The sequence below is a fragment of the Ailuropoda melanoleuca genome, chromosome 1 (genome assembly GCF_002007445.2).
Source record: "Ailuropoda melanoleuca isolate Jingjing chromosome 1, ASM200744v2, whole genome shotgun sequence".
Lineage (NCBI taxonomy): Eukaryota > Metazoa > Chordata > Mammalia > Carnivora > Ursidae > Ailuropoda > Ailuropoda melanoleuca.
The window spans coordinates 6,808,578-6,820,655 of record NC_048218.1 but is presented as its reverse complement, the minus strand read 5'-3'; the positions used below and the strand labels follow the sequence as shown (position 1 = coordinate 6,820,655).

At 45.7% G+C, this 12,078-nt stretch overlaps 1 protein-coding gene across 8 annotated transcripts in view; it reads left to right on the top strand.

Moving 5' to 3' along the window:
* The window catches only part of KCNJ15 (potassium inwardly rectifying channel subfamily J member 15), a 63,847-nt gene that overhangs the window by 25,318 nt on the left and 26,451 nt on the right, over positions 1-12,078 (top strand). The window contains exons 1-2 of one of the 8 annotated variants that reach the window (XR_004623834.1): positions 2,588-6,876; positions 7,654-7,725. The exons of 6 other annotated variants lie outside the window; for them this stretch is intronic. The gene's annotated coding sequence lies outside the window, so the exon portion shown is untranslated. Of the gene's footprint in view, positions 1-2,587; positions 6,877-7,653; positions 7,726-12,078 lie in introns of those variants that run through there. One more of the 8 variants, XM_011217787.3, reaches the window with a different exon arrangement.

Genomic DNA, 12,078 nt, shown 5'->3' with positions numbered 1-12,078 from the left:
GAAAGTCCGCTCTCCTTCTCCCCAATGCAGCCAGTTTCCAGGGCTGTCCTCAGCGGCCTTCCGCTCTTGGGACTTTTCTTTTAAACAGATCTCATGGACTCATGTGGTTGACGTCTGCTCCTTGTGCAGTGATTCCCAAATCTTCGTCACTAGCCCCAAATTTATTTCCTAGAGGTGAGCACCTCGATGCAAACATGATGAGAATCAACCTCACATTGTTGCCTTCAATACTCTCTGCTTTTCATGTAAGTCTTCCTCCTCACCCAGGGACCAAACCCCAGAGACCTATCGGCTCCAGTTCCCCTGCCACTACTCGGCATCTAATAGTTGTGTGAGTTTCACCCGTTAGGAAGCCAAGGTGGTGGTGCCCTTGAGTTCATGCATTGCTTACGTGAATTTAACAGCATCCCGAATAATCTCTGTATAGCTCTTGTCCCCATCTCCATCTGTCTTGCTACATGAGCCTGACTTCTTTTTACCTGTTGAAACTCTTCCGCTTGATTTCCATGGCCTTTTAAAATCTATGGCCAGTATACCTTTTAATCTATCCTCATACTAACTTTCTTGAAGTGCCACAGAGATTCTCAACCATCGATACACGTTAGAAGCAATGAGGGAATTTTGAAAAAGTGCCAAAACTCGGGCTCCAAATAATATGTCCCTCCTTTCCCTCCTCCTAATGAGAGATTCTAATGCAATTGATATGTGGGGAAGCCAAGGTAGGAGGGTACTTAAAAATTTCCCCAGATGTTTCCTAGATTCGGCCACTGTTGAGAGTTATTGATATAACCTATGATCCAATCAAACGCACGTACTCAGGAAAGTACTTTGTCACCACATCATGCTTTTGCCTGGGCAATTCCCCTCACAGACAATTCCCTCTCTTCTATTTCCTCTTCCTACAGAAAATGCATGAAGACTTCTGTGATTCTTTCAGTTGGAAAGAATCGATCCTTTCCTGGAAGTTTCTGTATGTCTCTATATATTACATTCATTGATGTCAGCTTGGGGAGACACTGAAAAGTTAGATAAGGACAACATAGCGTGTTAGAATAAGACAAAGTCCCTGTCTTTATGTGGCTTACAGTCTTGTGGGATAGGAGAAACACATGAGCCAGTAAATAACATAAGTTTTATGATAGAAGTCTGTAAGTGTCCACAAGATAACGGTTAGCCGTAAAGGATTCTATTCTGCTTGGTGTTAAACAATTCATGTATATGTCATCTCCTCTATTAGATGGCATAATTTGAGGACCAAGACCAGCCATAAGATCGCATTTTCTTATAATATGTTAACTGTTTGCTAAATAAGTGAATGACTGAATGACATGCTGGTGATTAGGCATCATTGGGGAATAGTAACAGCGTCCAGGAAATAGTGGCCGGGATGGAGGTGTTGTCACACTGGAGTTTAAAAGCCATGTCATCATTTTTAATCCTAAGCTATGTGTGAGTTTTACAGTTTTCTTCAATCATCCTTTCCATAGTTTATTTAAAATAGTAATAGGAATAGCATTAGAAACAAGGTCCCATTTCTCATGGCATAGAAGAGGGTAATGGTCTGCCCAAAATTAATACTTAGCTCCTTTGGTTTTAATAAGTAAATCCTAGAGATCAAATGTGATGGTTTAATGGATAAAGGGAAGAACTGGAGGAGATTAGAAGAAACAGCTGCCACCCACCCTATGGGTCCAATGAGCCTTCCCTCCTTTCCTTCTGACCTTACCACGGTCTTCAACTTAAGTCCTCGGGCCTCTTAAAGATATTATTGAGAAATCTGCTACCATGGCCACCAAGTTAATGAAGGCAAATAGGATTCTGCAGCAAATTTCAGGCTAATGTGTGTGTGTGTGTGTGTGCGCATGTGTGTGCATGTGTGTGTATGGGGTGGGCGGGATAAATAAGGGAGGAAACAGAGGACATGTGAAAGTCATTACACTTCTTTAGTGGAAACCTCTGAGCCCTTGAGTGACTACAGGTCTGATTAATCATTCCCTAAAAAGGAAGGCATCCTCGGGGAGAAGAGCCATATCTGAACCTCCACGTACTCTTTGAGGACACCCGTGAATCACAGCGCAAGGGTCATCAGCGGAGGAAGCTGAAGTGGTCAGCCCAGCTTCCGGGAGCATCTGAGTCAGGACAGACAAAGGGAAGTGTTCCTTAACCCAGAGAATTGTAGCACGGTGGAAACTCACTTCCCACAGAAATAGAACAATGTGTAACTATAAGTCACTTCAAAGAAGGAATTCAGAAAACATCACGTGTACTGATAAATGGGTTGAAACAGCCACGTGTTTTGGGTCAAGTCTTTGACCTTCATTCCTTAACTTATAGATTGATTATTAATCCATTTTTTGATACATTTGTTGACTCATTTATAGAGCAGTATAAGTCATCAAAAAAAATTTTTGAGCACCTACTGTATGTCAGGGACTGTGTTACTCTGGGTACAAACATGAATATGGCCCAATCCCAACTCTCAAAGAACTCACCATCCAGAAGAGTGATGGATGCATTAAGAGAAAGTCACGGTGCTGGAGTGGGGTACTGCCAGCACGTGTTGCAGTGGTGAAGGGGAGGCAGGGTCTTCAATGAACCCTCGGTGGGAGGAGTTAGCCGGGTGAACCATGGGGCTTCAGCTGGGGAATCCGGCGCGAGGATGGGCTTCTCAGGCAGCTGAGATGCTAGAAGGCAAAGGCAAGTAGAAAGGCGTGGGACAGTGTGCAGAGAAGGGACAGCAGTTTGTCATCACGGAAGCAGGGACGATGGAGAGAACATCCAGAGATGTCACCAAAATGGTAGCCAGGGGTTTTCACTTGGAATACTCGGACATTGGGTAAAAAGCTTAAACTTTATCAGTAGGACACGAAAAACAGCTCGAGGGCTGACACAGGGAACTGACATAGACAAATTCTCATTTTTGAAAGGGAGATTGGCTCTAAGAGGGAGCCAGAGTGAAGAGGGGCCAAAAGGAGGCCAGGGATGCAGTGGGCACGGTAAAGCCTTGAAAGGGCAGTGGAGCGGGGGATGGAAACAGGGCTTATCCTGGAGGCAGAACTAAAGACCTTGTGTTGTGGTTATGCAGGAGCGGGGGAAGGGAGGTGGACAGGCATCGGGCTTGGGGCACTGTGCAGCCACTCCCAGAAAGGACACAAGGGTAGCAGCACTTTGGGGTGGGGGTGCTGCCCTCAGCACAGTGCGTTTCCAGGGAAGGCCGACTTTGTAGGCGAGATCGCTCCTGTATCTTCCGCCAGTGTGTGGGGCTGTGTGGAACAGGGGACCGAGGCACAGTAACTCTTTGTCCACTCAGTTCGTCAGTACACCAGTACACAGGAGTGTTCACTTTGAGACCCGTGGCTGCTTTTCTAGCACTGCCAGACTCTAAGCTGCCTTTGCTTCCATCATTCATTCATTCATTCATTCATCAACATAAAGCCCCTCCTGGAACCTTGGCATCAGCACACATGATATAAGGTATCACAGCTTATGTTCCAATGAGGGACAATGGAGTGCGACGCACAATGAGCTGGATTTTGAGTCAGACAGACCAGGATCTAAATACTGTCACCACTACTGACGAGTTGTGTGGCCTTAGGCGAACTTTCTAACTTGTCCGAGCCCCTTATTTTTACCAGAGATCCCGAGCTACTCGGCCTTTGGGAGTTAAGTAGTAGGAACTGTCATCATGGTGCTGGTCACGTGTATGTTCGCGGCTAGTGGTTGTTGATCATTTGATAAGTGTCATTGTGGTGAGATATACAGAAGGAAGCAAACAGTTCCACCACACCGAGGTAGATATTCCGAGAGATAGAAGCACAGGGACCGACCGGGCAGCCGGTAAGGAAATCATGGAACCGTGAGAACAGGGCAAACACCTGCCCAGAAGGAGCAGTGTCTCGAATAGATAAGAGGAAGCAGGTGAGGAAAGGGAGAGAGCTTTCTAGCAGGTGGCCTGGCATGTCTGGAAGCATCGAGTCGGTCAATAGAGGACCGGCCCACTGGGGCAACAGTGAGTCATTCGGCATGGCTGGCGCGGGCTGTGGTGCTGCTGGTACCAAGGCCGACGTAGGCGCTCAGCTCCCGAAGGGCACGCGCGCATATGCAGAAGGTCAGGAGCTCAGGTCTTGGTTTGTAGACAACCCGGGCCCTTGAGCTGGGCAGCGGAGGGGAGCTTTCGAGAGATCACAAGGCTGCATCATGGAGAATGACTTAGAGGGGTGGCCACTGGAGACAGGGACCTGGTTATGAGCCAAAGAAAGAGAGTATGTGCCTCTAAACCGAGGTGCTAGAGGTGAGAAGGGAGGGGGCAGCTTCAAGCACACTGAGATAAACTAGGGGTATTCCCAGCTTGGCTGTGTGATGCAAGGCATTCTCCCAAGCCGAACTTTTTGTCCCTCCCCACAATCCAAAGACAGGGATGTGGCCTTTCTCGTTCCATGAGGGTTATTTACCAGGGATCGGAGGAGACAAAAGATGGCGCAGGGGGCACAAGGGTGCATTGTCTGGGCTTCACAACCAGCGTCCCGTTCCCAGTTCCAGCCTCCGAAGATGGGCTCTCTCCTGGAAAATAGGGCTGAAGACAAATCCAAGATAGAACATTAGGAATTGGCCAAACTAGGTGTAATTCAGGGGCCAACTCATGTCAAGTGGCCAATGTCGTTGCCCCTTAGAACTTCCTCTTTCATCCTCTCCACCGTCCTTGTTAATCCTGAACACGTGCTCCCAGGCATCAGGGTGTTCGAGTCTGAGTCCTGCTGGGCTGCATTATGTCTGTGGGGTGTGGGCCTAGATTCAGAGGAAACATCGTCTTCATCACATGTCGCTGACACCAGCCACACAGTACAGAAGATGCAGATACTTGAAAACGGGTTCACAACCACGGTTGCCGAGCACAAGGTGGCTCAGAAATTAAGCTAAGGCATGTGGTTCAAATTAGACCAAAGTAGTCTTTTGAAGGTTGAACTGGGACACACCACCATGAGTGGCCGGGTAGACTCTGTGAATTAAGAGAATCATTTTGTCAATAATGAGCGTGTGTGTGTTTTCACTTGCAAATATTCATTGAGCACTATATGTATTTTTCTCCTCTTCCTTTGGACAAAGAGTGTTGTAACCCACTAACTCTCCACACCAGGGTCCCCTCAGGGTGAGTGTGTGTGGAAGTAGCTCTTACTAGTCAGAAACTTCTGGCTTAGCTGTCTTCGACTTACCAAGATAGGAGTGGTCAAGACGTTGGTTTCTAGCTCTGCTTCTCGTAAAGGAGGTTTCCTAATACAAGCCAACACGGGAAAACAGTCACTGACTACAAGACTGGCTTACGATGCTTTTTAATGTTCTCTCTTTTTTAAAATGAGATCAGCTAGTGACCTTGAACTTTCTCCTATAGGTAAAGCTCTTTGCACAACAGAGCCGTGTGAGAGAAATCAGCCTTCCTGGCCCCCACAGGTGGTGATGGCCATCCATGGGAGAGAACACAGTCCCCGAAATCATTTTCTGTGTTCTGTGTTGTGTCATTTCGATGAGGAACTGTGGTTGCAAAATGCTGATTGCAACCCCAAGTATAGCCGCCTCGTCGCTGGGGAGCTTGTTAGAAATGCAAATTCTCGGACCTCAGCCCAGAACTTCTGAATCAGAATCTGTATTTTAACAGGAGCCCCAGGGAATCTGTCTGCACATTAAGGTTTAATAAGCACTGGTCTAAAGCAAAGGATTGAAAAATGAACCGTCCCCCTACACACACACACACACACACACACACACACACACACACACACACGGACGCTTTGGGACCTGCAGGCATGATACATACACTTTTTGTCCTGTAATAATATATTATGTACATTTTAAAATATACGCAACATATAAACACTGAAAAGGATGAAGTGGAAACTCAATGTGAATACTTCTATGCTTTCCTTGCTCTTGGATTCCTGAGACACAAAACATCAGAGACTCCCGTTCTCAGGAAGCAAACAGAGAGCTATCGCTGAAAGGGATCTTAGAGCCTTTTATATACAATGGCCAGTGTGCTTGGAGCCTCATGGAACATGAAACTATAGAAAGTCATTTGTTAGGCTAAGTCGAATATATTGATGCCTCTCGTGCTTGTCAATTGCATCAGTGTGAGAAATATAAAACCATTTTCTCTTCAAGGCAGGATCCTGTAGGATATTCTTTGAGCTATGACTCAAAATAGAAAGTCTAAGCCTTCATTTCTAGTTCGGTGATTCAAGTCAATGGCAACTTGTACCCCTCTCCTTTCCAAGGTGCCTGGCTTCGGACTGGCCTCCCCTCTGACCTATGACGTCAGTTCACGTATCTTTAAACGAGCTTCATCGGTCACTAAATCTGGACAGCTGGGAGTTCCCTTGTGTGACATCTTTGCCCTGTTCTTCCCTCAGTCAGGGTCCCTGCATGTGGCAGGACTTGTGTTGGCATTAGGGTTCAAAGATGAATTAACGCTGAGCCTGGTTTAAGGAAAATCAGCTCGTAAATGCAACATTTAAAACGTAAGAGCAACATTTAAAACGTCATTGTGAGGCAGGAACAACTTGCAAAAAGCAGAAGAAAGGAGCAAGAGGAACTCTCCCTGGAAGCTGAAGGAGGTGATGTTTGAGCTGGGCCTTGCGGGATGAATAGGAGGTTGCCAGGAATTGGGGCTAAAGGGACCCGCATTATCAGCATGCCTCTTGAGTGAAATGCGAACTCTCCTAATTCACTCAATAAAAGGAAGCCTTAAGTTGACATGAAATAATAACCCTGAACACTTACTGAACACTGGGTTCTTGGAGTTGTGCGATCTAAATGTCTCTGAACATAAATTATTTCATACGGTTTGGCCTCAGCGGTGTGTGGAAAGTTTCTCAGTAGGGCACAGTAAGTATTTCTCATTTACAGTAAAATCTGGAATGTTTGGGAATGGTCTGTACTAGGGAAATTGAATTTTCAGATTAACTGCATAAAAATGGAAAGTGTGGTTGAAAAACCTTCCTAATTTTGTTTTTCTTTGAAGAGATAACTGCTATTAACATTTTAGAGGCATTTCATTTTCATCTTACCTAGAGAGGGAACACGGAGCAAACACATTGTATGTCCAGGTTTATCAAATACATGTTTTTAATTCAACATGGTTAGCATTTGTGCCATGGTTTTTAAAGCCTGCACAATATTTCAGATTATAAATATTTTATAAATTTAAAATCATTTCTACCTTACTGGCGATGCGGGTTGATTTGAATGTTTCAGCATTATAACTAACATAAAAGGCATTCTTGTACATAGTCCCAATGCACACTGCTTATTAATTCTTAGAAGTAAAGTCATTGGGTCCAACAGTGTAAATAAATAGTTTTAAACTTTGAACGTATTGTCAGTTGGTACCAGAAAAAGCTGGCAAATGACGCCCTTGGAAGCCATATATGAAGCCATTCGTCCATTCATCTCTGCAAGCTTGTCAGTATGGACTGTTGACATGTCTTTAAAAATCTCTGATGACCCGACCAATGACAAGCTGTGTTTCTTGGACCCGCGGCCCCCGGGTCTCCTACTCTGCCAGCCGCCAGGGCTGCCCAAGGCTCAGACTGGGACTGCTTCTCCCACAATCCTTGTCTGGGAGAATCTCATCCACTTACGTGTTTCAAATTCCGTTTGCAGGCTTCAACATAAAGGCGGCCCTCCTGCGCAGCCCTCTCTTCTGAACATCAGCCCAGACCCCAGGTCTTATCTGTGCGTACATTTGTCCTATGCTTCCCCCAGAGCTCTCCCGCAGACCTCACCCCTGCCGGGGCTGGGTCCTCCTTCTGTATCGAGATTGTGTGCCAGAGTGGGCTGCACACACATAGAATATCAGTGTTCTGAGATGGGACCTGAGAACATATGAATGATTATTAAATTCCAGAATGAGATCCAGTGACCTCTGAATCAGTATGTTTACTTTAACCCGTCACCTCTGTCCCATCCACCCCATTTTCATGCCAGGAGGTCAGGAGCTATTTTTGAGACCTCACATTCCCCCCACCTGGTAGAGGCATCTATTGACTATCTGGAACAGGACACTCAGTGCCCCTGACTCCTCTCAGTCCACTGACGCCTCTCAGTCCACTGACGCTGTCCTTGTGCGTGCATCGGGACTTAAGAGTTTGGATTGCTGAAAGCACCTGCTAACTAGACTTCCAGCATCTATGCTTGCCTCCTTCCGCTTCATTCTGCATGTTGTGCCAGAAATGATGACTTTATTTTTTTTTTTAGATTTTATTAATTTATTTGTCAGAGAGAGAGAGCATGCAAGCAGGGGGAGTAGCAGGCAGAGGGAGAAGCAGGCTCCCCTGAAAGGAGCCCAATGTGGGATTCGATCCCAGGACCCTAGGATCATGACCTGAGCTGAAGGCAGACACTTAACTGACTGAGCCACCCAGGAGTCCCAGAAATGATGACTTTAAAAGCAAGTCCGATCCTCTCTTCCTTGGTTGAAACACTGAGATGCTTCTCCTTCCCCTAGGGCGAGGGTGATGGTCCTCAAGGAGCCCCCCAAGCCCTGCATGGCGTGGCTTTGCGCCGTGGCGTGGGCTCTTGCCTGACCCTGCTCTACTCCCCCTACTCGACGCCCTTCCCTACTTCCTGGAAGGCGGAAACTCCGTGCTGCCTGGGGCCTTGGCAAATGCCATGTGTCCCTGTGCCCAGGACACTCTTCTCACTCCTAGCCCACCTCCTTCACCTGCCTGGTGCTCCACATTCTGTATGTCTCCACCTTAATGCCTTCCTGGGACCGCAGACTAGGATGTATTAAACGCCCCATGTTCTATTCTCATTCATTCTTGAATTTCTCCCTAATTCTTTCCACAAATATCTTTAAAAATTCATCTAATGATTTATTTAATACCTCCCTTCCCTGTTCTGTGGTTCTAAACCACAGAAAAGCAAGGACCAGCCTAGTCTTACTCACTGCTGGACCTCCAGTACCCAGTGCAGGGCTTAGCACATAACAGGTGCTCAGTAATCTCTTGGTGTGCAAATGAACGAACAAACACTGTCGAAATATCTTCAGAGTTTTCAGCTTTTTAATTTTTTTGAGGTGTATGTTTATAAAGGTTGCTGTTTGAGGGGCAATGTTTTTTTATTAACTTGCAAGAATTTCTATAACCAAAATATTAACCCTCTGCTGTTATCTTTGTTAAACAGAATTCCTTTTGGTAAGTCAAATTTTGTATGTTTTGTTTCTTGCAAACACATAATGATAATAGCTCTTATATAATAATTAGCGTAAGCAGACAGCTTCGTGATGCTCTGTGTGTTATAACGTCACACCACCCTATCGTGTGCAGGAGTTCTTATTGTCACTATTCTGCAGGTGAGAAACTGAGGCACAGAGGGGTTAAGTAAGTTGTCGAAAGTCACACAGCTACTATTAACAGAAGAAGGACTCTGTACTCTTAACCTTTAGGATGCTTCTGAAGAAGGGCTTGTGTTTTGTGTTTTGTTTTTTCAAGTACAGAGGACATAATATTCAACATGCCTTTTAAAGTAGAGGTGGAGGTTAACAGAGAAGGGGAATGAGGACCCCTAGGAAGGAATGGCGTGTGCAAGACAAGGAGGTCGGAGGGCATTGAGGGCACAGGGAAAAGGCAATATGCACCCAGCCTACATTCTGAAGGGAACAAAGATAAAGAGGGAGAGAGAGCCCGGGCTTCCTCGAGTCTTTGGCTGTGCAGAAGTGTGCAGGACTGGTGCTGTCAGCAGTGAGGGCTGCTGGAGGATTTACAAAGGGGAATGTTCTCGGGATGATTACTTCTGTAGATGAGTAGCTTGCTTTCTTCCTGGTAAGAATGAGGAGGAAAACACGGCAAGATAAAGTTGGGTGCGACTGAACGGTGTATTTGCTGTAAAAATCCAGCTTCACAATTCTGAGAAGTGCAACGTGTCAGGCTCTGAAGACAGAGGGTGGCGTGTGTATCTGAGCTGTCTTTTCCTCCTTTGTTTCCATGGAAGAAGAAAGTGTACCGTCGCTTCCGAGTAGGGGGTGTTGGGCTGTCTCGCCAGGGGTACGGTCATTCCAGTCCCCGTGGCATGGTCACTGCCAGCGCTGGGCCATGCAGTGATGTCCTACTGGAAAAGAACGAACTGTGGTTCTAATTGTTAGGGGTCCCGGCTATTCCTCTAAAAGAAACAAGGATCACTAAAAATGTTAAGAGTGTCTATGGGGCAGTCAGGCAAGGAGGATTTAGGACATTGGCCTTATTTCTCTGACGGAGTCACAGGCACTGAATTTCAGAGCCTCATTCGCAATGGGGCTTCCCCCAGGTCCACGGAGCCTGGAGAGATCGGGGGGCAGAATTCAGGCGTGTCCATGACCTAGGCTGGGGCAGGGGGAGGAGCAGTTTGTTGTCAATCACCTCTAACTAAAATTTATACCTTTTTTCTACTACGAATGGGGAACACATGGCAATCCTACCAGCCCCAACTGTGACTTGGTCAGAGCAGGAATCATGGTTTTCCACTTCACAACGCATGTGTTTTAGAAACCTTGAAATAAGTTTTCAGCTTGCACACCTTCAAAATGCCCGCCCTTAGTAATTAATGCTTAAAAGACAAGCCCAGTTTTGGGGTTTTTTTTTTAATGCTTTATTGAGTGCATTTTATTATTACTGGTGTCTTTTGTACTCCTCTTTAGCTTATTTTTATCTATTTAAACCCTTTCTGAGAAGGCAGTCCGACCCAAAGGACCACAACACAAAAATGGTCAAGGAGCCCCGAGCTGGAAGATTAAAAATGAGACTGACTAGCTAGCTATGCTTTTGGACCTCTCCGGTGAGCCGTGTGTGAAATGGCCACACTCTCATCCCACAGTGATTACATTTGTCTTCAGGGTTCCTGGCACTGGGAAAGTCTGGGTGGTTTTTCTCCTAAGAATGTTATCCGTACATGAAACCCTGTCTCTACATTTTTTGACCTTCTGAGCTACTAACGAGCATACATTTGCTCTTCCCTAGGGATGCCAGATTCAGCAAATAAAAATATAGTTCTCCTTGGGACCCCTGGGTGGCTCAGTCTGTTAAACGTCTGCCTTTGGCTCTGGTCATGATCCTAGGGTCCTGGGATCGAGTCCCGCATTGGGCTCTCTGCTTAGCGGGGAGCCTTCTCCTCCCTCTGCCTGCTGCTTCCCCTACTTGTGCTCTCTCTCTCTCTCTCTGACAAATCAACCAATAAAAAATATATAGGTCTCTTTATACTATATCTGTATAATACATGTTNCATTGGGCTCTCTGCTTAGCGGGGAGCCTTCTCCTCCCTCTGCCTGCTGCTTCCCCTACTTGTGCTCTCTCTTTCTCTCTGACAAATCAACCAATAAAAAATATATAGGTCTCTTTATACTATATCTGTATAATACATGTTTATGGACTTTAGATAAAAATGAATAATTTTTGGTATAAGTATATATCAAATATTGCATGGGGTGCAGTTATACTAGAAAATTACTGGTTGTCCACCTGCAATTCAGTTTTGACTGGGCATCTCCTATTTTACCTAGCAACCCTAAAAACACCAAAACTGGGCTGGTGGTCCTCCAGCTAATGAACTATGGATGGCTAGAAAGTGTCTCCTCACACTGTTTACTGATGGAAATTCATTAACCTCCAAAAGTCTCAGAGACTTTGATTGAATGGGAAGGGATTTTGAGGTTTGAGATTTTCTTATCACTCAGTGATCATAAGCGTCTATGTTTTCAACTTTGGGACCAGCAGACAACTCAGATATATGACGAGTTCTTCAAGTAAACTGACCACAGATCCAAGATTTGGGGTGTAAACGGTGTCCCCTTGAGAAACTGTGATAGCCGGTTTCTCTATCAGAGAATGTGGTCAGGGTTCAGAACGACAGTGAAACTGAATTTCAAAACCTTTTGACACTTGTCCCATTGTTAAATAACCTGGTTCCAAATCAAGCAAAAGTCCTAATTTCCTTTGTCTGAGATGAGGTTCCAATCACGATAATAATGAGCGTGGAAATCACCAAGGACAAGAATTCCACATTTGTGTCCAGGTGAATCACACCAAAGGCCATTAATCACCAATTGAGAGAGAC